Source organism: Odontesthes bonariensis, chromosome 20 (genome assembly GCF_027942865.1).
Source record: "Odontesthes bonariensis isolate fOdoBon6 chromosome 20, fOdoBon6.hap1, whole genome shotgun sequence".
In the NCBI taxonomy this organism is placed as follows: domain Eukaryota; kingdom Metazoa; phylum Chordata; class Actinopteri; order Atheriniformes; family Atherinopsidae; genus Odontesthes; species Odontesthes bonariensis.
Window position 1 is genome coordinate 30,963,900 of NC_134525.1, and position 23,773 is coordinate 30,987,672.

The 23,773-nt window shown below is 41.6% G+C and overlaps 1 long non-coding RNA gene across 1 annotated transcript; it reads right to left on the bottom strand.

Annotated features, from left to right (window-relative positions):
• Positions 1-3,527: 3,527 nt before the first annotated feature.
• LOC142370118 (uncharacterized) lies at positions 3,528-4,481 on the bottom strand. Its single transcript, XR_012767794.1, has 3 exons — positions 4,310-4,481; positions 3,776-3,985; positions 3,528-3,651 (listed from the first exon to the last, which is right to left on the bottom strand). It is a non-coding gene; the product is annotated as an uncharacterized LOC142370118 (long non-coding RNA).
• Positions 4,482-23,773: the final 19,292 nt, after the last annotated feature.

Here is a 23,773-nt window from a genome sequence, read left to right on the forward strand (position 1 = left end):
TCAAACTAATAAAACTCTGAGAGGGGGACAAGAGTTGAAAAGCTATCGACTTATTTCATAATGGTAGCTAAGACCTGGTAGTCTTGATTAAATTCTGTCAGAAAAGTTGTGTTGGTATTTTAGACAATGTCCTTACATTGAAGTAGTTATTTATTTGACTCACTCCGTGTTGGAATTAATCGTGAAGGACTGATTCCTTTTCAACAATCTCATCTTTTATCCAAACATACTTCTTCTTCATCTCTATCCTTCTTTGATATTTAGTCTCTTCTCTTCCATCATATTCCAAACAGTTTGGTAAACATTATTTTTTTCTGATTTTACCTGATAACTTTTTTAATCCATAAATGATAGATGTAGTAGTCTGAGCAGGAATTGTCAAACTGACTAATGTGTGTGTGAAGTTTGCCTTGTTATTATCTCTAAAGACTGTTTTTAATATGCCACATTTCCTCTTTATTTTTCTAAAATTGATACTGCTTTACTTACAAAGCAGTCTGGTTTGGTTCAAGCAGTGAGAGAAAGAGGGAGTAAAAATACTCAGCAAACTATTTAAAACAGGGAAGTTGGGGCGGTCGGTGGCGTAGTGGGTTAAGCAGCCGCCCCATGTACAGAGGCTACAGCCCTCGCTGCAGCTGGCCCCGGTTCCAGTCCCGCATCTGACAGCCCTTTGCTGCATGTCTTTCCCCCTCTCTCTGCCCCCTGCTTCCTGTCTCTCTTGAACTGTGCTGTCCATTAAAGGCATAAAAAGCCCCAAAAAATAATTAAAAAACAAAAACAGGGAGGTAACAAGTGGGTGTCCAAAAATGGTCTTGAATTAAAGCCTTACTTTCCTGCAAAGACAAAATATGTGCACACATCTTATTTTCACTAGATCCATAAAAATGTGTTTGTATGCATCCCCTTTATAAATCTTAACCATAGTGTAATTGTGTGCATGTCCAGAAGCTTGATTTGGACTCCCATTACTTGCCAATAAATATATACTCTCTCAATTAATTTGCATTAAAAAAAAAAACTAAAGAAAAATCTCCTCAACAATATCTGCACAAGAATGACAGCAACAGCAAAGAAAAAGCTCAATCTTACTGAATGTGAAGCTGGGATAGTCTTCAGTTATGAAAAAAGGATAAATGCTTTATTTGAGGTCTTAGTTCTGAATTTAAAACCAGATCATAAACAGCTGAATAGAATAAAACAAAAGAAGCATCAGCCGTAGAGGTGAAGGATCCTGCAGAGGTGAAAAAAAAGTGAAGTGTCAACTCATTTCCAAAACAGCTTTTGGAAACCCAAAGCAGAAAGAAAATAAAAAAAATCTCTTTGGCAAGGTCTTCCACCACCATTCTTAATCAGAACCTTAACTGCAGATGTTTAAAGCACCCACGGTTGAATAAAAAGTTGGAAAACTAGTTGTAAAAGGACAAAAATTTTCAATTTTTCAATTTCTATATTTCCACTTTGCCACATTCAGCTTACATATATATGTGCTTGTAGTCTGATGACTGAGTGAAGTGTGTACGTTGTCGCTCCATATTCCTTGAACATGAATCCCATTTTGTCTGTCAGAAAAGGCGTCTGCATCCTGTTTTTTTTTTTAATTCTTCTTCTGTGTATCTCAGAGACACCAGGAGCTGCAGGATTTGATGTTCTGATATAAAGTACGTGTTAATCACACGCAGCGTAATACCGTCCTGCTCTCCTGTACTTCTGATCTTCAGTTATTTCAGAAGTCAAAGAAACAGAGTAAATTGGTTTACTTCCTTGACTTGTTTCCAGAAACTCCACCATTAGCCCATGATATGTACCAAAATCATAACCACAGCAGTCCAGTTATGTGAGAGTGATGGCCAGGGGCGGATTGGCCGTCTGGACTTCTGGGACTTATCCCGCCGGGCCGGCCGGCCTAAACATAATGTCAACGGCCCTTGTAAGCCGACTGGCAGTACGTGGCTGGCAGCAGCAGCATTCACTTCTTCTTCTCCTCCCAGGTTCCCGTACCGCCCATATGCCCCCAGTATGCCAACTAGTGGCGCCGCACAGAATACAACAAAAGGCTTTTATACGCTTTTAAATCTGCACTAGCATTAGGAGGTGGGTTTCACTTGACGTCACTTCCGTATTTTTCTAAGCGCGTGAACCCAGGTGGTGGGCAACCTGAGCTGGAGCCCATTGAAAACACTGTGTTTTGTCTGCCACTTTTTGCCCAAAATACCTCAGTTTTGTGCCGTTTTTGGATGTTGCAATCGGTCTAACCGAGAGAAGGGAAAGGGTTACTATCGAGTACCTAAGGTAATCGCCCATAGTGGTGAGAAATGGAAAAAAACTCACAGAACAACGCCGCAAAAAGTGGATAGTTAACCTACGTTTACAGACTGGAGGAGCTGAATCTGCAAATGCTCGTGTCTGCGGTGACCACTTCGTCAAAGGTATGTGCAAAATCTAACTATTTAGTAGTAGTGCAGTAAAGTATTATGTTGTTAAATGCCAATCAACAGTAATGTAATACGGACTACGTTGGGGCTTTGTTTTGAAGGCTGCCCCAGCGCGTTGTTAGCTACTGAGGCCCAATCCCAATTCTATTTTCTACCCCTCGCCCCTACCCCTCGCCCCTTCAAACGTAGGGGTAGGCGAAGGGCTAGGAATGTCACCCCTTCGAATTGGGACAGCACTTCACACTCACGAACGTAATAAGTCCGCGCCGTGAGTTGTTACGTAACCAAAAGCGACAGCTTTAGCCAGAAGTAAACAAACATGACCGGTGCTGTGGTGTTCGCGCTCTCCTGGGCTATTCGGATATTTTTAGAAATATCTGCGTCGAATCGACGGAGTGCCATCAGGTGAAGGCGTCTTCGACATCTGGGAGCATTGCTGGATCTTGTTACGGTATGTAGAATGAGAAATTAATGCAAATAACGCGTGTGAGTGAGCAGCTGGTAGCTTCCAGAGCCGGCGTGTGAAAATGATTGTGTGTGTGTGTGTGTGTGTTTGAAAGTGCTTCTAACTGTACATTTGTGATATCGTGTAATATAGAAACAATTTGCTTGTCTCGTTGGATTTGCTGATTTATTGATTGGAGTAGTATCCTAACCTGGCTAACCTAGCTGAAAGCATTAACGTTTAGCCTTTGTTACTCGCCTCGTTCCGTTTGGGACACAAACAATGCGTTTTTGAAGCGGTTTTCTTTGTACCAGGTTCAGATTTGATGACATAAATAAATGCACTGCATTGTGTGTGCTATCAATGTGTTGGTTTGGGAGGATGAAAGCCTGATCTTTCCATGTTTTTCTTTCCAGCAGACGGGTCATCCTACAAATTATTGCCCATTGGACCACAACATGTACCCCAATTTTTTTTGTTATCCCTTGTATAATAAATCTCTTCATACCAATATCCGTTCCAGTCGTTCATATGATGTTGATGTGATAATCATGCTCACAAACCTTTTGTCCTTAATTTATTTTATTAGGCTCACATTACAGACTGGTAAGGCAGCTTATTTTCAGAAATAACAGCTTAAAGTGTCTGCTGTAAAGTGTGTGGTGCAAATATGGATAATAAACAGTATGAATATAAACGGGCAACAGTGCAATCATCAAGAACGAGATGACCGGAGCAGGAACAGCGGAGGTGCTGCATGGGCTCAGTGATGTTCTGGGGGAACAAGACACGACATTATAGCATGCACTTTCATCCATTGTAAAAAATTAAAAAAAGGTGTTTCAGAATGCGGTAGTGGTGGCTGTGTGTACAATAGGTGCATGGCGCATCAACTCACCGTAAAGTTTGTCTATCATGCGCTCAAACCGAGCTAAAAAGCGCTCCGTTTTCTGCTCGTGGCGCTTCTGCTCCTTCAGGCTCTCCTGTATCAGGTAATCCATTATGGGATTGGACTTCCTACTTCTTTTTGGGGATGGGGATGACTTTAGAAACAGATCTTCGTTTTCGGCGCTAAACCTGATCAGGCTCTTTGTTTGTGCTTGAGTCCCTGTGAATCAGTCACGTATATGAATACTTGTGATAATAGGTAGCGAAATGACGCTCATGTCACTCAAAAGGAACTTCTCTATGGTTAACCAACTACATTGCTTGTAAATACTCGTGTTACAATTTAAAAAACGACAACTCTTTCGCAGCACCTTCACATGCATTGACCGATTACTCCATGTAAAATAGCGACTTTTCCCATGTGCGTTTATATCAGAAAATAACTACACATTGCCACCATGTTAAACTCACACAATACACCAGTTATCACAACCTAAAACGATTAAAACAGTTAAATTATGGCAAAAAAAATAGAAGAACTTACATTTGTGTGGTGCTCTCTTTGCTTCTGCCATTTTTAAAAAGACTCGCGATCTCCCGGTAGTCGCGTTGTACTCTGGGAAATATATCATACCCCTTCAAACGGAGTCTGCCTGGCCGAAGCCCTCCGTTTCAAGGGCTACAACGGAGGGGTAGGGTTAAGGGGAAGGGCTTTGGAAGAGCATTGGGACAACACTACCCCTTCACGTGAACGCGCAAAACGGAGGGGAAGGGGTAAGGGGTAGGGCCAAGGGGTGAATTGGGATTGGGCCCGAGTCAGTGGACTGGGCTCCGACGGTCAAGCTGGGTTACCAAAATACAGAGCTAAAGTCACCGTCATCGGTGTTTCATGCGATCTCTGAGAGTGGTTGATCTAAACAAAACAAATTTGTCACAATCTTCACGTTTCAGTAGTATCCACGAAATGCTTAAGTGCTAACAGGGCACATTAGCTCCCAAGTTCTTGACAACAGAATCGCTCTCTCTCTCTCTCTGCCTTGTGCATTAGGCTAACAAAGACACAATGTCAGCATTTGGATATTTGGATCTCGGCATTTTATCAAAACATGAATGCCAACATTCACAGCTCGGCATTCAACATGTTAAGTTCTGCTTTACTGCCCAGCCCTGCACTACACACCACATTTTCCCCTGGGATAATGCACCATAAACAAACTTACCCTGGCGAACACCAAAACACAATCATTCTGTAGACGTTTTACTCCGAGTTTGCTGATCCATCCGCTGTGGTAATAGTTGTATGCTTCCAAACTTTTGTGGGCCTTCATCTGTTGTTTGGTGTAGTAAGACGTCTGGAGAACCAGGTGGCTCGTTATGTCCACAGCCTCTATTTTCGGCAAATCGTTCCGGTTTTGCGAAAATTCGGACATTTTCATTAAGTATGTGTCACGCCCAATGTATTTCTCAACTAACGCCAAATACCTTTCCCTATGTGCCGGCTCCAGACCACTACAATATTCACTCATCTCCATATTCTCCATGTTGTTGCTATGCTGTAGTCCAGCTTCCTGCCCACCAGCTGAAATTCGCGCGCTCCCGTGATGACGTAACTGAAACCCTCCTATTACAATAGATTTTTTTTTGGTATGAGGCCGGCAAGGGAAAAATTGTCCCGGTGGAAAAATACTTCCCAATCCGCCCCTGGTGATGGCACAGTAAAGTTCAATTCAATTAATTTCATTTTTATTTATATAGCGCCAAATACAACAAATGTCATCTCAAGGCACTTAGATAATAAAGTCCAATTCAAGCCAATTGCAATTAAATTAATTGTAATCATAATTACTCGTAAAATAATCCAATTCGTTCATATAGAGCCAATTCCAAAACAATTTCCTAGCTAAGGAAACCAACAGATTGCACTGAAACTTTTTTATTTTATTTATTTTTTTCGGTCCAATCTCCCGTTCATACATGCCTCTTCCTCCTGATGAAACCTTTTCATATTAAAGTGGATTGCAGATAGCATGGCACATGCAGGCCAGCTTACATCCAGCATATTGTCAGATGATATTTGGCTCATGATATTTCATGCTGGAGGCTGAGATGCATGCATAAGCTGCTTTTGCAGGCGAACAGGTCAGTCTAAATGCCACCAGTACGAAACGATGGCACCAGAGAGAATGCTCCTTTCTGCTGCGAAGAGATAGTCCTAAAGCGCCGTGGCCAAGCACATTCTCTGCAAAATCCCACCTGTCCGCAGCACCATCATAGGAGCGGGGGGCTATATTTATTTACAGGAGTAATCTGCTCGACAGGAGCTAATGGGTTGGCGCACATGGATGCGTCTAAATGCCTCAGAACAGCTTGAATGGCGTGAAGTTTAACCTCGTGAGCTGACACGTCTCAAGCACCCCGTGTTGTGAAATGAAGGGAGGGCTCAGTGTTTGCCTTGTTTCCATTGCGCAGCACTGGCGACAATAATCAATCTGACACGCCATCTGCCTCAGCATCATAACCATCTGCATTTCCAACCACTGCCAGTCATGCTCATTTTCTTCTCCTTCTCCCTCTGCCTGTTCTACCTCTGACTTCCCCCGCATTCCTCTCTCTCGTCCTTGTCATCTTCTCAGATTTTCCCTCTGCAATCTCTCTCAATGCTGTGTTTCTAATCTCAAATGTGGCACTAATTAATGGAATTGAACGGAGAGAGAATGGAAAGCAGATGGCTTCAATACACAAACAAATATAATCACATCCAAAACAGTGGCACATTCAGTAATGATCACTGCATAATAAGCCGGCCCGCTAAATATAGCATACCATTTTAGATGCTACTATTAAGGGAGAGAATGTGACATGTTTAAGACTGTGAAAAACTCATTTCAGGAAATCTACTTTCAGTCTATTAATGTGATGGAAAACTATTCTCTACACAGCTGATTGATGTTGTTGAGACTAAAAGAAGGCAGATGTTTTTAACATCTGGTGTCCAATTACAAAATTATTGTTGCAATTGTCATCCCATTTTTTTCTGTAATGTGATGCAGAAAACCAAAAGATTTTGAAATTTTGATTCAGAGAAACTCTGCCATACACATTCTGAGACTACAGGGATTTCATCTCACTCGCTAAGAAATTGATCTTAATCAGGTTGCGGCACAAACAAGCCCTCAGAAAGAGCCCTGCATAAGCAAAGAGCTCCATCAACACAGCAGCAGCTGACTACTTCACCCATGCACGCAGTCGTGTACCCCAAAACCTCTTCATAATTGGAGTGTTCTCCAATTTAATCTGAGATGTGGTGATAGAACCCACCCCTCACCCCATGCTCTTCTTGAGTTATTGTTGATGGCATGACAGGAGACATTTTGAAAGGTGAAATATCACTATCACACAAAAACTCTTTATCTAATAAAGCTTGGGTGGGCTTGAGTGACCCTGAACCATGCTTTTAGTTACGCCTAGGCTACTGGAGGCCCTTTTTGTTAATGTAAATCTGTTCATTTTCTTGTGTGATACTCCACTGATATTTGAATGGATATGTTAAAGTCACAATCATGTTAAGTCACAATTCGTGATTCTCTGTTTCTGTTGGCTGAAACTACATTGGAAAGAATAAGATGACATGATTCCTTTTATTCAGAGGTTCAGGCTACAACCAAACTAGTGTGCAGTTTCTTTAATGACCCAAAGTTTTGTTGAACTCCTGGATAAAAAGAAAAAAAAGGAATTACCACAGTTTGGTCAAGGAGGGGCTGCATGGTGGTGTGGGGGTAGTCTCACAGCAGGAGGCTTCCAGGTTTGATTCCCGGCTGGGGCCTTTCTGTGTGGAGTCTGCATGTTCTCCTCGTGTATGTACGCGTTCTCTCCGAGTACTCCGGCTTCCTCCCACTGTCCAAAAACATGCATGTTAGGCAGCATCGGAAATTAGCGAGGGCCACGGGCCATTTGGCCCCCAATTTAGCCCAAAATGCCCCCAAAAATCATGCTCGAGGGGCCAAAAATGCCCCCAAGTTTTTGAAACAAATATTTGTACATTATTATAATGTGACATTAAACTACAATTTTTATTTTCATTAATTTACCGTTGCGTCTCTTTATTCTCCTGATGGAATGTAAATAAATATAATGTGAAAATGTGCTTTTTATGTTTTATTTTTATGTTATGATATGCACATGAGTTAAACGTTTTTGTCTTTTATGTTTATTAAATTGACAACTAAGCAGTAAGCACATGAGTTCTGTTTACATGTACTGTTTTGAAAATATGCTTTTTATGTTATATTTTTATTTTATATGATATGCACATGAGTTAAACTTGAATATGCTGTTGCTATGAATATGAATATGCTTTCAAGTACTAAATAAATAAAGCCTGCATTAGTTTGCTTACGGCTGTCTTCTGTTTTCTGTCTGTAGCTACTACTTCCACACTTCTCTCTGTAAACGAAATTGCAAGCTTTACATTTATTTGGGTTGGCAGACGGCAAAGTAATGATGACATTGTGCATTTAAATCTAAAAATAACTTGAAGATCTAACTTTTTTTTTTTGTTTTGATGGCCCCCAAACATTTTGAAAATGCAAAATTGCCCCAAAAATATTTACTTAATTTCATACCCTGATGGTAGGTTAATTGCTGTCTCTAAATTGTCCCGAGGAGTCAGTTTGTGTGTGCATGGTTGTGTGTCGCGTTTGTTCCTGTGTGGCCCTGTGATGGAGTGGTGACCCACCCAGCCTCTCGCCATGATGCACTGAGCTCCTGCTGTCTTTATTCTTCTTATTTCTGTGACGTTATTTTAGTAATCAACTTTGAGTTTCTCCTTTCTAATCGGTATCCCTGGCCTGGTGTTGTTGGTTTGTGCCTTCGATCTGTCCTCTCACCCCTCAGTCGATCACTACATTTTTTGTCTTCTATAGATTGTTCAAATTGGCTTTGTTCTTAGACATTATAAATGAAATAGTCTCTGTACTTTTCCATGATGACCTAAGACAAAACAATTGGGAAAGCCCGGGAAAGCAAGGGCAGATTCACACACACACATTGTTTTGGCTGATCCAGAGAATATGACGAAGCATGTTGAACCTACTCATGTCCAATCATACTCGGTCGAGTGTGAGTCCAACCTATGAGGCTATAAATGCAAATGATACCCGGAAATCAAGGCTCAGTCTGACGGATTTCCTGCGGGAGCTCTGTTCCAATGAGCCCAGCGCTGATATGCTTTGACGTGTGACTACCAATAAACACTTTATTTAATTTGAGATTCCTCCGGCTTGTTCTTGAGCTGCCATTGAAAGAATCGATCTAACAATTTGGTGCCGTGACCCGGATCTAACTAGATGGTGAGGGTCTCATCATCCTGTAGGCCAGAAAAAAGGATTTGTAACATTCAGTAGAACTTGTGAAATAGTTTGTTTTAGAGCAAGCCCTGTTTCCTTAAATCTAACCACATACATTGTGGTTTCACACACACTTGTGTGTACATGCCAGTTATCCTCAGTTTAACTAGCTCTGTTGTTGAAGGTGACCTATTTCCAGAGGCGAACAGAGTACACAGCTTCCTTACTTGAGTAAAAGTACAGATACCCCTTGATAAATTTTACTCAAGTACAAGTAAAAGTACTACAGTCAGATGTCTACTTAAGTAAAAGTACTTGTTTTTAAAAGTACTTGAGTATCAAGAGTACAATTTCTAAATATTGCATTACTACTGCCACAGTGCTTACATTTATGTATAGAAACGTCCTTTCTTGGAAAATGTTAATACCTTGGAGAATGTAAAAGGAATTTAAAGTAAAATCAAGTCATTTTCATCTTTTTACCATGTTGCTTTATTTAACATTTCTCACTTGCAAAGCAATAGCACAATGGCAACACTGACAAACCTCTGCTAGAGTTTTAATGGATTTTTGCATCCACATTTGAACCTGACTGTTAAACACACAGTATACTCAAGAACATAAAAACAAATGCTCAGCTTACATAAATATGTAATATCAGAAAAGAAAATTCAGCTAACAATCTAACAATTGTATACATGTGTTTTTCATTAAGCAAATCAATGAACCTAAACCAGCAAAGAAAGCAATATAGGAGTGTTCTGAGTTGACATGTCACACGTGGGGGGGGGGAATTTCCAATATTAAAATATTGATCAGTGACACCAGCAATTGATTCCACTGTTGAGAAATGATAGGCACTAAAGTTGGGATTCACAATTAAATTTATTTGTACTAAAAACAAATAAAAAAGGCAAAAGCTAAAAAAAAACAATAAAATGTGTCAACTAAAAATAATAAAAAGCCATATGTTAAAACCATTAAAGCAATACTATGTAACATTTCTACCTTAAAATAACAGCTTGAAAAAAATTGTGCGGCTAGAATGAGTTTTAATATTACGATTGGCCTGTCTCCTATGCCCTTCGGGGGTCTGAGTTGGAAAAACTGCGCTATGTAACTTTGCTGGACCGGCCCGGGAGCTGAGCGGAAGTACTTCGACTTGCTTTCTGGCACACCTACCGCAAAAACAAATAGACCCCTCTCACGCTCCCAGGTACATTTGATTACTCTTACCTTCTCTGTCGACATAGCTTGCACCTTCTGACTCCTCGCCGGTTCGTCAACAAACGTGAAAGCGAAAGGGTGTTGTATTTACGACAGTGTAACCGTACATTACCTCCAAGCCTGTAGGGGGAGCTCCATAATGGGCTTTTTGAGAAGTTACATTGTATTGCTTTAACATATAACAAATAGAAGGGGATAAAAGAAAGAGGTAAGAGACTAAAATGGATAAAATGTAGCAGTCAAAGGGTCTAAGAGTCATGGTCTTCGAGGTCCAGTAAGCCGTCAATTGCCAAGTGGCCGGGTCCGTCGAGTTGTCTTGGTTCTGTGTACTCGGCTGATGTCCTCACACGGCGTGATCACAGCCCGCCACTGCACCTCAAAGCACAAGGTGGAGTACTCAGCAACAATAGGGACAGGAAAAACATTCAATGAGCAAGAGAAGGAGAAAGTACTTTCCTTTACCACTCGAACACGGGGTGTTGTGTTAAGACTTTGTCGTCGTCACCTCGCCGCCGTCCTGGGCTGAAACCCCTGCTCATATCCGCGTAGCCGACGGCAGGCTCCAGTTTTACCCAGTTGGCCCCAGCAAAGGTGTGGTCGTCTTCCTTTCACTCCGTTTTCCTTGTCATTCCCATGGTCCTGCTGTCGTTCCGTGCTGCTGTCCTTCCTTTCGTTTCTTGTTTCTTGTTCCCCTGTGCCAGTTACCCCCGGTTCCCCCTTTACTGGTCCCATTGTCCGTCCTACATGCCGTTCTCTTCCATCTTCCCCTGTTTTCCTTCTTGCCAGTTCCCCCGGTTCCCCCTTTACTGGTCCCATTGTCCGTCCTATATGCCGTTCCTTCCCTTCTTCCTCTGTTTTTCCTCCTTCCTCTGTGTCCAACCTCCCACCTTATATCCATCCTAATCAAGCTGTGAGCGCACCTGATGTCCATTACTAATTACTGGCGCTCCTCTGCGCAAGCCAGTGAGACAGGGTGAGGGTGTGGTCAGATCAAGCGCTTCAGTCAGTTAATAAAAGTCCACCACACATCGTGCAACACACAAAACAATCTTAAAAGTCACATGCTGCATGCTTTAAAATAACACTCTAAAATACATATAAAAAAAACACGATTAAAAGCCTTGATCCACCAGTTGACAGACACACCTCTGAACCTGACCGTGTTATACACGCAGCATAGCAAAGAAGAGAAAAAAATGATTAAAGAAAATCAGCTAAACAGCTGTGTTTAGGTCAGCGTACAAAGAAGGAAAAATACAATTCAGCTCATTTGAGTGACAGTATTAAGCCCCTTCCTCTCACATTGACATACAGGCAAAGGCAGGAGAAAATACTTTCAGCTGAATAACACCATTCTCACACATCTATGTGTGACAACTGTGTGTGTGTGTGTGTGTGTGTGTGTGTGTGTATACACTGTACTTCAATTCAATCAAATGTCATGAAGTCCTTGTTCAACTTGAGGAGAACTTGGTTCTCAAAATTCTGTGAATGAATTGATCCCCTTCTTGGGGTGAAAAGCAAACCTGCAATGCTAAAAAGCCTTTCACACGCTGCTGAAGCTGGCAGGGCTGTATTGAGCTTTAGTGAGAGGTTACACACAGCTGGATAGGGGGCCAGTGTATTCACTCCTTCAGCTGTAGCGGCTAGGTTTCCATCAAGTTGCTTACTTATCTCATGGGAATGCGTCTGCTTGACATTGGAGAAGAAGTCATCTTCATCAGAAGAGGTTGATGTGGTATCAGGAGACCGAAGACCTTCATCGTGTTCTGGCAGATGTGTCTGGATGTAACCAAGGCCTTGATAAGAAAAACAGAATCACACCAACAAACACATATTTTTGTTATTATTACTCTGTAAGTAAACAACTGCATAGAATCATTGTTGGAAAAAACAAGCAAACAAACAAAAAATTACAAAAAGAAAACAAAAACATTTTCCTTACCAAGCTGTAGGACTGTGTCATTGCTGGTCCAGGATGTTTTGAAACTTGGAACAAGTATGGCTGCTGCAATTAGCTCTGGGTCTGACATCATGGTCTCAAACCGCTTCCTCAAACCTTCCAGAAGAGAATCAACAAGTGGCTTGCAAAATCTGAGTGACGGTCTGGACTTGCTTGAAGCTTGGTTGTGAGGGTGGTGATTGTCGGGAGCAGCCAGCCCATCTGAACGTTGACTTCTCCTTGTAGTATGTTCAAGGACTTCGCAACTGGACTCATGGTGGTGACATATTCCCCTAAAAAGGCTATGTCAGCCGGACTGTACCTAATAGAAACAGAAGAAAATAAACAAACACATATTTCAACAAAATGTATACAGAACCACTGTGCAATGCTGGACATTTATTTATTTGTTTATGTAGCTACAGCAGATAATGAGGTGAGCATTACTCAGCAAATTAAGAACACAATTATACATTAAAATAAGCTACTTACATTGGAACATTGAGTGCAGCACAGACCGTTCTTACAGGCCCCTGTCCTTGTTCCTTAATGATTCTGACCACATGTTCCACGGCCATGAAAGAGGAGTTCCATCGAGTTGAATTAGGCTGTACCAAGTGAAGCTTACAGTGTTCCTCGATAAGCTCTACATTTTGAGGAGACCTTGATGCTTTATTCCAGAGTGCCTGACACTTAGAAAAGGCTGATCTAGACAATTTCTTGTAAGCTTCTGTCTTATTAGCCCGATCAACATCGACTGTGGAAACTAAATTTAGTAAGTGACATGCACACCGATGATGTTTCGGCAGCTGATACTGAAGCCCATCATCTTCCTCCATAATGGCTTCCACATCCATGAATTCCACCTCCTCTTCACCATCAGATGCATCACAAACTCGGCTGTAATTCTACAATAAGGTCTTGGAAGGATGGTTTCTCAACCAGGGAGAAGGGCTGGAGACCTTGAACGATGAAGCGGAGGATAGCCCGATCAACCGTCTTCTGAGACACCTGCTTGGTCTCCAGCAGCTTCAGTTGCTTCGCCTTGAAGTCTGTTCCACCTTCTGATGGCCTTTTGCAGGCTGTTGAAGTCAGTTGACAGTATTCCTCCAGATGTGTCTCATGCCTTCTCTGTAAAACACAGTATAATATTTCAATTTAAACTATAATAAACTAATAAATATTAGAAAAGATACCCATCATGTAGTCTACATAGCAGTATTATTCATTATGAAGTGCTGGTTGTTTATAATTTTCCAATATCTCCAGACTAACTTTTTAAATTGAGAGTATGTCCTTTGAGTTGTTTTTATGGCAATAATTATAGATGACAAAGTCAGAGGATTCAGAAATAAATAATTGTATTTTTATGTAATACAATTCATTCACATTCACCAGTAGCCTATAAAACAAAGAAACATTTCTGTGATAACAATGTTAGTCTTAAAATAACATTTAGTGATTTCTGTCTAGTTAGGCTTAATATTACATAAATAGAACATGACAATATATATATATATATATTTAAAGCCTTATCATTGTACTTAATTCAAATAAAATAAAACTTTTTCTTACATTTGAAAGGTTGGATTTGGCTACGCCAGTAATATATAGATGCCGTTTCTCATATACCATTTACCCTTTTCTGACAAAACATATAGCAATATGCAGTAATCTAATAATTCACTGAATGCAGGCGCATATCAACTAAGCATCAGGTGGATTCGCCGAATGAATGAAGGTTTTCTTTCTTGACAAATCAAAACATCAGGGAAGACTTATGGACTAAAGAACATGCTGTGTAGTTAATTGTTCGTATGGGAGTGAAATATTTTGCAAACAACGCTGTTCAGCTTTAGCTAATAACCTATCCACAGCGACACTTAAAACTGAATGACCACCTCCGGACGATAACTTTGCACTTTAGAATAGGCAATAGCAAGCCGGCACATATTTACATTGCGAATGGGCTTGCTGAAAACTCGTGATGAATTGAAACATTGGATTTAACTTCTCAGTGGATGTTGTTTAACATGGATTTTGACCAGGTTTCAAGAAAAGGTAGGATGCAATCTAAGTTATATCTGCTGGTTTGGTTTGTGTGCGTGGTATGTTTTTGGCAGGGAGGTGTTATGAGGCGTCCCCAACCCACTCGCGTAGTTTTCTGTCAGTGAGTTCAGATTGGCAGGCAGCTAGCCACCATAACACCGTAACTCCAGCGCAGTAAACAGAACTCGAACCCTATCTTAACATTGATGCATGGTGAAACAAAGGCAGAGTGCCATAACCATGGCCGTAACTCCGCTGTAACTTAATTCCAGCGCTCTAAAGTGCAGTGGAACAAAGCTAAAATACCATAACTGATGTTACGGGCTTCTGTCTTGCTGCAGGTGTTACACGATTAGCTTGTCTTGGTTTATGCTCACTATTGTCAGGCCAAAGTTAGCCATCTGAATGGCTAGCTACAGGTGACAAATTGGCGGGAGCATGTGGCTTCGACTACTCAAACGTAACCGAGAATGTAAAAAGCTGCATTATCGTAGATAGCCAATCATTTAGTGCACTTTTCTGTAGCTAGAATCTAGCTTAGAAATGTAAGGAAGTTTATTTCAATGTACGTACCTTGACATGCTTCCGCAAGTTGGAGGATGAATTTTTGTATGCGGTGATGAAGTTCTGTTTTGGCAAACAGAGCAAACACTTGAAGCGAAAACTATCCTTCTAAGATTTTGCTGTGAAATTTACTAAAACTGACCAAAGATTTTTACTGGAGATGAACATTTTTTCATGTTAGTCTGAAACAGAACATAGGTGCTAACTGAGGCTTAATCTGTAAAACAGAGATGATATTGATAAGGTTGTAACTGCTTCTTTGATCAATAACACGGATGAGTACACTGCTGTTGTGATGTTGTGTGTTTCCAGTTTGTCATGATACAGAATACGAAAGTAAATCTCTAAAGTATATAAAATTGTTTCATTAGTTCCATCCATCCATCCATTTTCTATACCCACTTATTCCAATTTAGGGTTGCGGAGGGACTGGAGCTTTTCCCAGCTGTCATTGGGTGAGAGGCGGGGTATACCAGTAGACCAGTTATGAATATAACGAAATATATACTTCAAATTGAGTAAGAAGCACAAAGTTCAAAACTTCCTAAGCATTGCTTAAATATCACATTTTAGCAGGCACTGAAATAGTATCAGGTAACATGCCTTAAATCTAACACATATTTTATTAATCTAAGCTGTGAACACACAGGGAATGTCATCATCACAGAAATCCAATTCACCTATGTTGTCAAAGCTCGAACATTTATGTTTCCTAACAACATTTTCACATGTTGACTAAAAATCTTTTCTGGTATAATTCCAAGCTGAATAATGCAAACAGCCTGGAGAAGTATTCACACAAACAAACATAGCTGAGTAAAATGACTCATACAGTAACATGCAGTTGAATAAACTTTGACAAACTACTATAGACTTGTGCTTCAGCGATTGTCAGGTCACAGTGCCACAAAGTGTCAACACTTTACGATTCATCTCCCTTTTTTGCCAAAAACACAAGATGGTTAAATGTGCATTATTTGCCAAATCCATCTATCCCATTCTTCCATTTTCTATACTGCTTAATCCAATTCAGGGTGGGCTGGAGCCCATCCCAGTCGTCACTGGGTGAACGGTGAGGTACACCGTGGATGGGTTAGCCAGTCCATCACAGTGCCATGTTTACCAGATCCTTACAGTGAAAAGAACATGCAGCACATTGACATTCAACAACAACACACTACAACAATAGACTGTAAATCGTCACCTTTGGAGTGATGAAGAACTTTGTGGGCCCTAGGGGCTGCGTTATCAGGAATATTTTGTCCCCAGTCATCAGGAGTGGTTTTCCCCAGTGAGTTTTTCCCTTGTGTGCAGTTCAAGATCACTTCTGATGTGGAATTCAAGGAATCCAGCTACCTCACTCCGGTTAGAGATAATGGGGCTTCACTGGGAAACAGGCTTGTTGGTGAGTGTCTAGTGGTCTGTACTTTGCCCCTGGGATACAGCCAGTTACAGCCTGAATGAGCTACATTGGACCACCTCTTGTGGACCCACCACAAGCAATTGGATCCTTTACGGATCTGGTGGAATGTGGACTGGGTGGCAGTCGAGGGTGGAGGCCTTGGCGACCCTATCACCAGCTGCTGAAACTGGCTGATGGGGAAGGAGCCCGAGCTTGTGTGGGAAGCTGAGAGATACTAGTTGGCTATCGTCGGGCTCATCTCAACACCCAGCATAGGTCCGATCTCCCGGTGAGTAACTTAAATCACTCTGGTATCACCATGGGACAGCAAACAAGCGAACGGCCACTTGCAAAGTGTGTGTTGATGCCGGCTCAACTATGTCCAACTTCATCAGGCACCTAAAAACGCACAAGGATAGGTCAGTCTCTTTGTAATGTGAAAGGGAAACTTATCGACAGGTACCGCTAGCAAACTAATCAAAGTAGGCAAGGCAAGGCAATTTTATTTATAGAGCACAATTCGTACACAGGTAATTCAAAGTGCTTTACAGCTACATAAAATCACAAGAAGGCAATAAAATCATTAAAGAAATAAAAAAATAAAAAAATAAAAAAAACATTAAAAATAATCATTAATTAATTAATTTAAAAGTGAAGAGTGCAGAGTGCAGATAAAATACTTTCAGGTGTCAGATGCACAGCTAAATAGAACTGTTTTCAGCCTGGATTTAAACATTGTCAGAGTTGAGGCCTGTCTCACATCTTCTGGAAGGCTGAAAAACTGAAACGCAGCCTCACCTTGTTTAGTCCTGACTCTGGGCACCAGCAGGAGACCCCTCCCTGAGGTTCTCAGAGCCCGAGTTTGTTCATATGGCTCTAACATGTCAGAGATGTACTTTGGTGCTTGACCATGAAGAGACTGGTACACAAGCAGAGCTGTTTTAAAGTCTATTCTCTGAGCGACAGGAAGCCAGTGCAGAGACCTGAGCACTGGACTAATATGGTCGTATTTCCTGGTTCTAGTCAGGACTCGAGCAGCAGCGTTCTGGATGTACTGCAGCTGTCTTACAGCCCGTTCAGAGCCCAGTGAGCAGGCCGTTACAGCAGTCAAGTAAATAGTGTTGTAACTATATGCAGATCATTGCTAAATTGTTCACTACACGGCGTTTCTGATTAATCTGCAGCAGCCTGTGAAATTTGGGAAGGACTTTGGTTAAGTAGCCGAGGTCAACAGTTACCGAATTAATTGCTAAACCAAGTCTAAAGCCTCGTTACCACTGTCAGTACGGTTCGGGTCACTTCGTATCGGTACGGGTCGGGTCGCTTTGCGTTCCCACTGTACAAAGGGGACCCTCAGGGGTAGGGATGGAAATTGATAATATTTTTACGATTCCAATTCCAGTTTCAATTCTGCTTAACTATTCGTTTCTTTATCGGTTCCCTTATCGATTCTCATTTGGAGAAAAAGGACAACAAACCGGTCGATTAGCATCAACTATGTTTAGTTTAGAAGTAACACGAGTCATGACCTTACAAACCCAACAACGGTGAGGTCCACATTGGTCTATCCTGGCCTGGGTAATTTAACTCTTCCCTGCTCTGCTGAAAGGAGAAGCTGGAGGTAGAGGTGAACTGGGGGTAGTACCACCAGCCTCTGGCTCTGAGCCAGTCAGGCTCTGTCTCTCATGATTTCATCTAAATGTAATGCCTGAGAAGGCATTCATTAAACCTTAACCGTTACTAACAGCAGCTTTTACAATGAGGCAAATGGCGCTAACATGATAGGCAGTGTTTGTTAGTTAGTTAGTTAGTTACCTGCAGTGTTAGCCGAGGACATGCTAACGTTGCTGCTGCTTGGTTTAGATTCACCAACGTTAGTCTGGAGCGGATCGAAAACGCGACATTCATTCATAGTCATTGCATGTTGGTAGTGTTTCCTCCCTTTGGTGAAATATTCACTTTGCAAGTTGCCCTGTTGTCGTCTTTTTTAGGGATGTGTAACCAAACTTTCGAGCGTTTGTACCGCTTGGGCGCCATGTTTACTGTTGGCTGCTGGCTGCGCTGGACTCACCACGCAACGTTGCGTGGTGACGTCATTCGCGCCCAATGGAATCGAAAAGGGAATCGTTTGCAAAATTGCCAAACGATTCCAAGGAATTGAAACACTGGAAACCAGTTCTCAACAAGAACCGGTTTTCGATTCCCATCCCTACTCAGGGATGGGCGGAGTGCGTGCCGAAGCGTCACTACGTCGATCGCTCCGAAGCTTCTTCAGCTTAATGCGACACTGGCTTGCGGTCCGGTTGAAACCACTCTGCCATTTTTGCTGCAATCAGCTGGAAAACTTTTTGGTTTGGCACAGCGCCATCAAGCTCCCGCTGCACAGCCTCCTCACAACGGAGAGCAGAGCCTGGAACCGGTCCTGTGTGCTAGGTACCCCAAGCAGAAGGGTTACAAAAATGGTAACGGGTACCATGGGACCGGTACGCTTTCGTGGTAGTGGAAACACTGAAATAAGCGAACCGTTCTGAACCAACCCGTATCGGACTGAATAGTGGAAACGGGGCTAAAGTGGATGTAGCTTAACTTTAATCTAATTGCCGTTTTAAAATAGCCTACCTTTACAATTTCAGGGACACCTGATAAAATTCCAGGTTGACTAGTTCTCATCTACGTTTAGCTGCCCAAGTGTTTATTTAAAACGTAATATAGGTTATAATTTCTTTAGGCATTTGAGACTTGAGACTTGACTTGGACTTGGAAACATGTCTGGATTAAGCCTACAGCCCTTCCTATCTGTAAACAAAAAAGAGTTAACAGTGGAAATGAGAGAATATGACAGATGGAGGAAGGATTGGGAAAGCCTTCATAAACAACGGGAGCCATCTGGATCAGTTTAGGTCAAGAAAATTCAGCTCCTTATAGGTGTTGATAGAAAAAATATCAAAGGATCTCAGGCTGTCACATAAAGCACTGCTAATGAGATGTTCCAAGTCTTGGAAAATAAGTATGGTAATAAATCATCAACCGTTGTAAAAATTCTAGAAGAATTAGAGAAAATTCTTCATTTGAAGGGAAACGAGCCAAAAAGAGTCATTGAGCTGATACATATTATAGAAAAAGCCCTGGTCTTTTTTTTTTTTTTTGATCTCACAGAACTGGGAAACTCTGATGCAACAAAAAAAAAAACACTGGTGATTCAAATAATAGAAAGTAGATTACCGGATTTCATTAAAAGAGACTGACTCATCTCCATGCTAGAGCTGAGCAATAACGTCAATCCAGACAACCACTTTGATTTACTCCTGAACTTCCTGAAAAAGCAGGAAGGGATCCTGGAAAGACTTGAGCAGCTTAAACATGGTCCAGGGAAGTAGTCTGAGAAAGGATATGCTTCCACTAACACAGCAAAGAAAGGAGTACATGTGTGTGGGGATGGAAATCATTACAAGATTTTCTTCTGTAAAAAGTTCAAAGGATTGAAACTCAATGAGAAGAAAGTTGCTTTGACGAAGACCGGAGCTTGCAGGAAATGCCTTGGTTGCCTTGATGATGATGGTTACTGTAGAGAGACTTTAGAAAGGGAGGCTATTCCAATCCCCATTGCTTTCTCTGCCTGAAAGGAGAAGCTGAAAAAAAAGCAATGATGAGGAGAGCAGTAAAGACATCAGGATCAAGAACAAACTGACTGATAAACAGGAGGATTTCTTGTTGGAACTTTTCCCAGAGATGGCAGAAAGGTGCAGAAAAGCATTCACCAACAATAACACAGGTGGAGCTAATACAAGTAAGGACCAGTCCAAGGTTTGAAAAAGAAATGGATTTTGTGAACTTCCTGTCATCCAAATGTTGATGGACTGTCACCGCCAATGCGGCTCAGAAGATCGGGACCCTGGTGGACCTCGCATCTGACACAAATTACATTACCCACTAAGCTGCTGACAGGCTGATATTGCAAAGTGAGAATGTGATCTGTCCTGTATCATACCTTCTCAGAGTGAGAATTAAGACACCTAAAGGCAAAGTAAAAGCCCATGAAAGGGTCAGCTTTGGGCTGGATGAGAATGCAAAGGTGCACAAAGTAATTGAGCCTTAAATTTAGGTTGAACTTGAGGAATTGAAGAAGCCGGAAGAAATAGAGCTTCTTGTCAGCCACAGAAAAGAAAGGCTTGCTCCACAAAGAGTGAAAGTTGTTGGAGACTCTGTCTTATTGGAGAGTCCACTGGGAAAGACAGTGGGTAGAGCACACCCTGACCTTTTTAAAGGATGTGGAAGTGGCTGCACATAAATCGAAAACCCACTTTGCCCGGTCCATGACAACAGCTGCTGTGAAACATGTTGATATTATCAGAAACCCACAGCCTGAAGAATCCTCTGGTAAATATCCGGCCAATGTAACATTTGCAGCTGCACTTGGGCAGCAGTGAGTTTCTTGAATAGTGAAGATCGGAGAGCATTGGAGCAGCCTGTGAGCCTAAATGCAGAGGATGTCGGTGTGGAATTTGCCAGCCTGGAGGAAAATAGATTACCTTGGCAGAGGAAAAGGAACTTGAAATCATAAAAATGGGACTCACTTACAACCAGTAAGGCAGTGATGAAAATAATCTGGAGAAATTCCAGCTCTATTGATGGACATTAGAAAACATCTAAACAAGGATAATCCTGCCAAAGATTATGTGAGGCTGAAACTGCACCGAGCAAGTCCACACTGGTGTGTGTGTGTATGTCTTTGTTTAAACAAATAGAAAACACGCGAGCATTCTGTTGCATATGGTGATTTTGTTGCTTTCATGTTATCAATAATAAGGTAAAAATGGGGACTGACGTTTTAAATTTTAAGTAATAGCATCAATAAAAACATGTTTCTTTTTTATTGAATTTGAAATTTAATATCATTCAAAAGTCTTTCTATTTTTCATATCCGAAGTTATGAAAACTTAAGATATGAAAGGCCTCTCCATCACTTTGTCATGTTACAGTGACATGCAGGCAGCTCTGCAGGAGAAGACTCAGCAGCCTGCTTTCAGTCACATTCCTGACAGCTCCCTGTGATCTTCTGCATCTTGGTCCAAGTCACGCCTCACCCTCAGCTTGTCTGCCTCCTCCTGTTTGTCAAATGTTGAATACTTCTTGATGTTAATTCTGTTATTTATTTATTACCTGCATAATATATAAATAGCTTGTGTTTTTTAGTATTTATTTCACTCATTTCAATTATGTTTTTTCTATGAATTTATTTCTAATCCTGATTGATCAATGCTGATATGACAGAGGTGGTTCAGATAAGTCATGGAGTAAGTCATGGAGTTCCCCAGGGTTCTGTGCTTGGACCGATTCTTTTCACTTTATACATGCTTCCATTAGGTAACATTATTAGACAGCATGTGTTGTGGAGAAATTAGAGTCGAATCCCGCGTTGGTCAGCCGTCCATTGGGGAGTTTATTGAACAAACCGTCACAGCAAATGTGCATACAGAATGTACAAAATGTCCGACGAGCTCATCTAGTGACACCCTTTTATACCGTTTTATCATAACAAGTGTACGTGGCCCTCTCCGGAGGCGCCTAGCTTTCGCAGTTTATCATAAACACGCTCCTTCTAACTATCAACAATATTCTGAACCAGTCAACAAGGCCCAGGATGTAACTAGGCCAGAAGTCATGAACATGTCATGACATCCTTCTCCCACATAGTCCCCCCTGAAATCACTTATCAGTGATTTAATAAAGAAATAATCTAAAATAAAAGAAAATCATCCCACATAGTTAATTAAGAATTAATTACCATAATAAACACTAAATTATTCTAATAATTCTACAATATCAATCAACGGGACCATTTTGAATACATGAAAAGGAATATATATATGTGTCTACTCGAATCATATTCAATGATTAACTTAAATTACACGATATTGATTTCAACAACACTACAAGTTTTACATTGCCATCACACTTGTCCACTGTTCGCAGTGCATAGGTGCGAAAAACCCACCGGCTGCTACTTTCGTAACTCATGTTCTTATCTTGGGAAAATTCACCTACGGCCCCCCCCACTGGCGACCGACCACTTTACCAAGGTCGCACTCCGAACAGTTGACTGACACAATTGGCAATGGACATATCAGTGATCAGTTTTGATTGATAATACACATAGACTGAATACACCACCTTCAAATCAGTTAATCACCGTTTTGTATCAAGTACAATACATAAAATTATGGATTATCACACAACAATAGTAATAAAATGCAATGTAATGCAGCCCCTCCAGTCCCGTCCCATCTCCTGTGCTCTGGTGTCGTCTGCTTCTGGCCGAACATCCGTCCGGCTGGGTCTGGAACTGCTAAGCTAACTCTGGGAGGAGAGGTCGCCAGTACGTCACTCCCAATCAAAGAGATCTTCAGCATCTCTTCTCCCTGTCAGACTAAACTTGGTTCCACCCTCGAGGAAAGAAACTTGTGAACCGCCCGTTGATAACCTTCATTCGTTGACCCGCTCTTCCCATGCGTTGGTCCTCAGGCCTGGTCTCGCATGGTCATCTGCCTCCAGATTCCTTCCGCTGTTTGTTTGAACATCACTTGCAGCAAACACCTTCTCAGAATGGGTATAATGCAACACACCAATAGGGGAACCATTCTCACTATCAACAATATTGCTATTCCCGCCTTAACTGTCATCGCTCCCCCTTCTCCCAAAATCCCAAACAGACCAGTCCACCACCGTTCACCTCCACCAGCATCACACGTCAGCTCCTCTCTCCGTTCTCTGAACTCCTTCACGGCCGTTGTAAACGTTCTATCAGCTGCAGTGTTCCCGGTTATAAATGTACAACATTTTCCCCAACCATCTGGCACGCACCATTTTCCCTTCTAATATACCTTCTAAAACTTGTCTGTTCTACCAAGCCATCATACTCGTCTCATGTAGTTGTTCTCCAAAGCCTGCAAACCCTTCACTCGTGTAGCTAAGAATTCCCTGTTGGTTGTATTATATGTAATTAGTCCACTCCCCATTTTGTTAAATATGATTCCCTGCAAACCAGCCTCAAATCCAGCTGCAATCTCCCTGCGTGCTTTGAGCTCAAAGGGAACCCCTCTCGGCTGCCCTATTGCATCCAAGTAAACGTGCTTATCCCTGATGTAGCCATCACTAGATCTTTTAACTCTCCCTTCTTCCACATCCAATCCTAGCATCTCGCTTACCTTGTCATACACTACCACAACTGATGTGTTCCTCCTCACCAGTGCCCAAAAACCTATCTCCCTGTTGGGTAGCACATTTAACAAAACATGATCTCCACACATCCAGTAACTCTCAGCCACTGGGTGTGTCTGATCCCCAAAAAGATATAGAGTTAAAATGATCATTTCTATATTTTCACATTTTGATCCAAATAAATAAATCCCAATAAATCTTGTTTTCATTTAACATTAGTACTACCTACGCGAGTTCCAAAAGCATTCAAGCTCACCATCG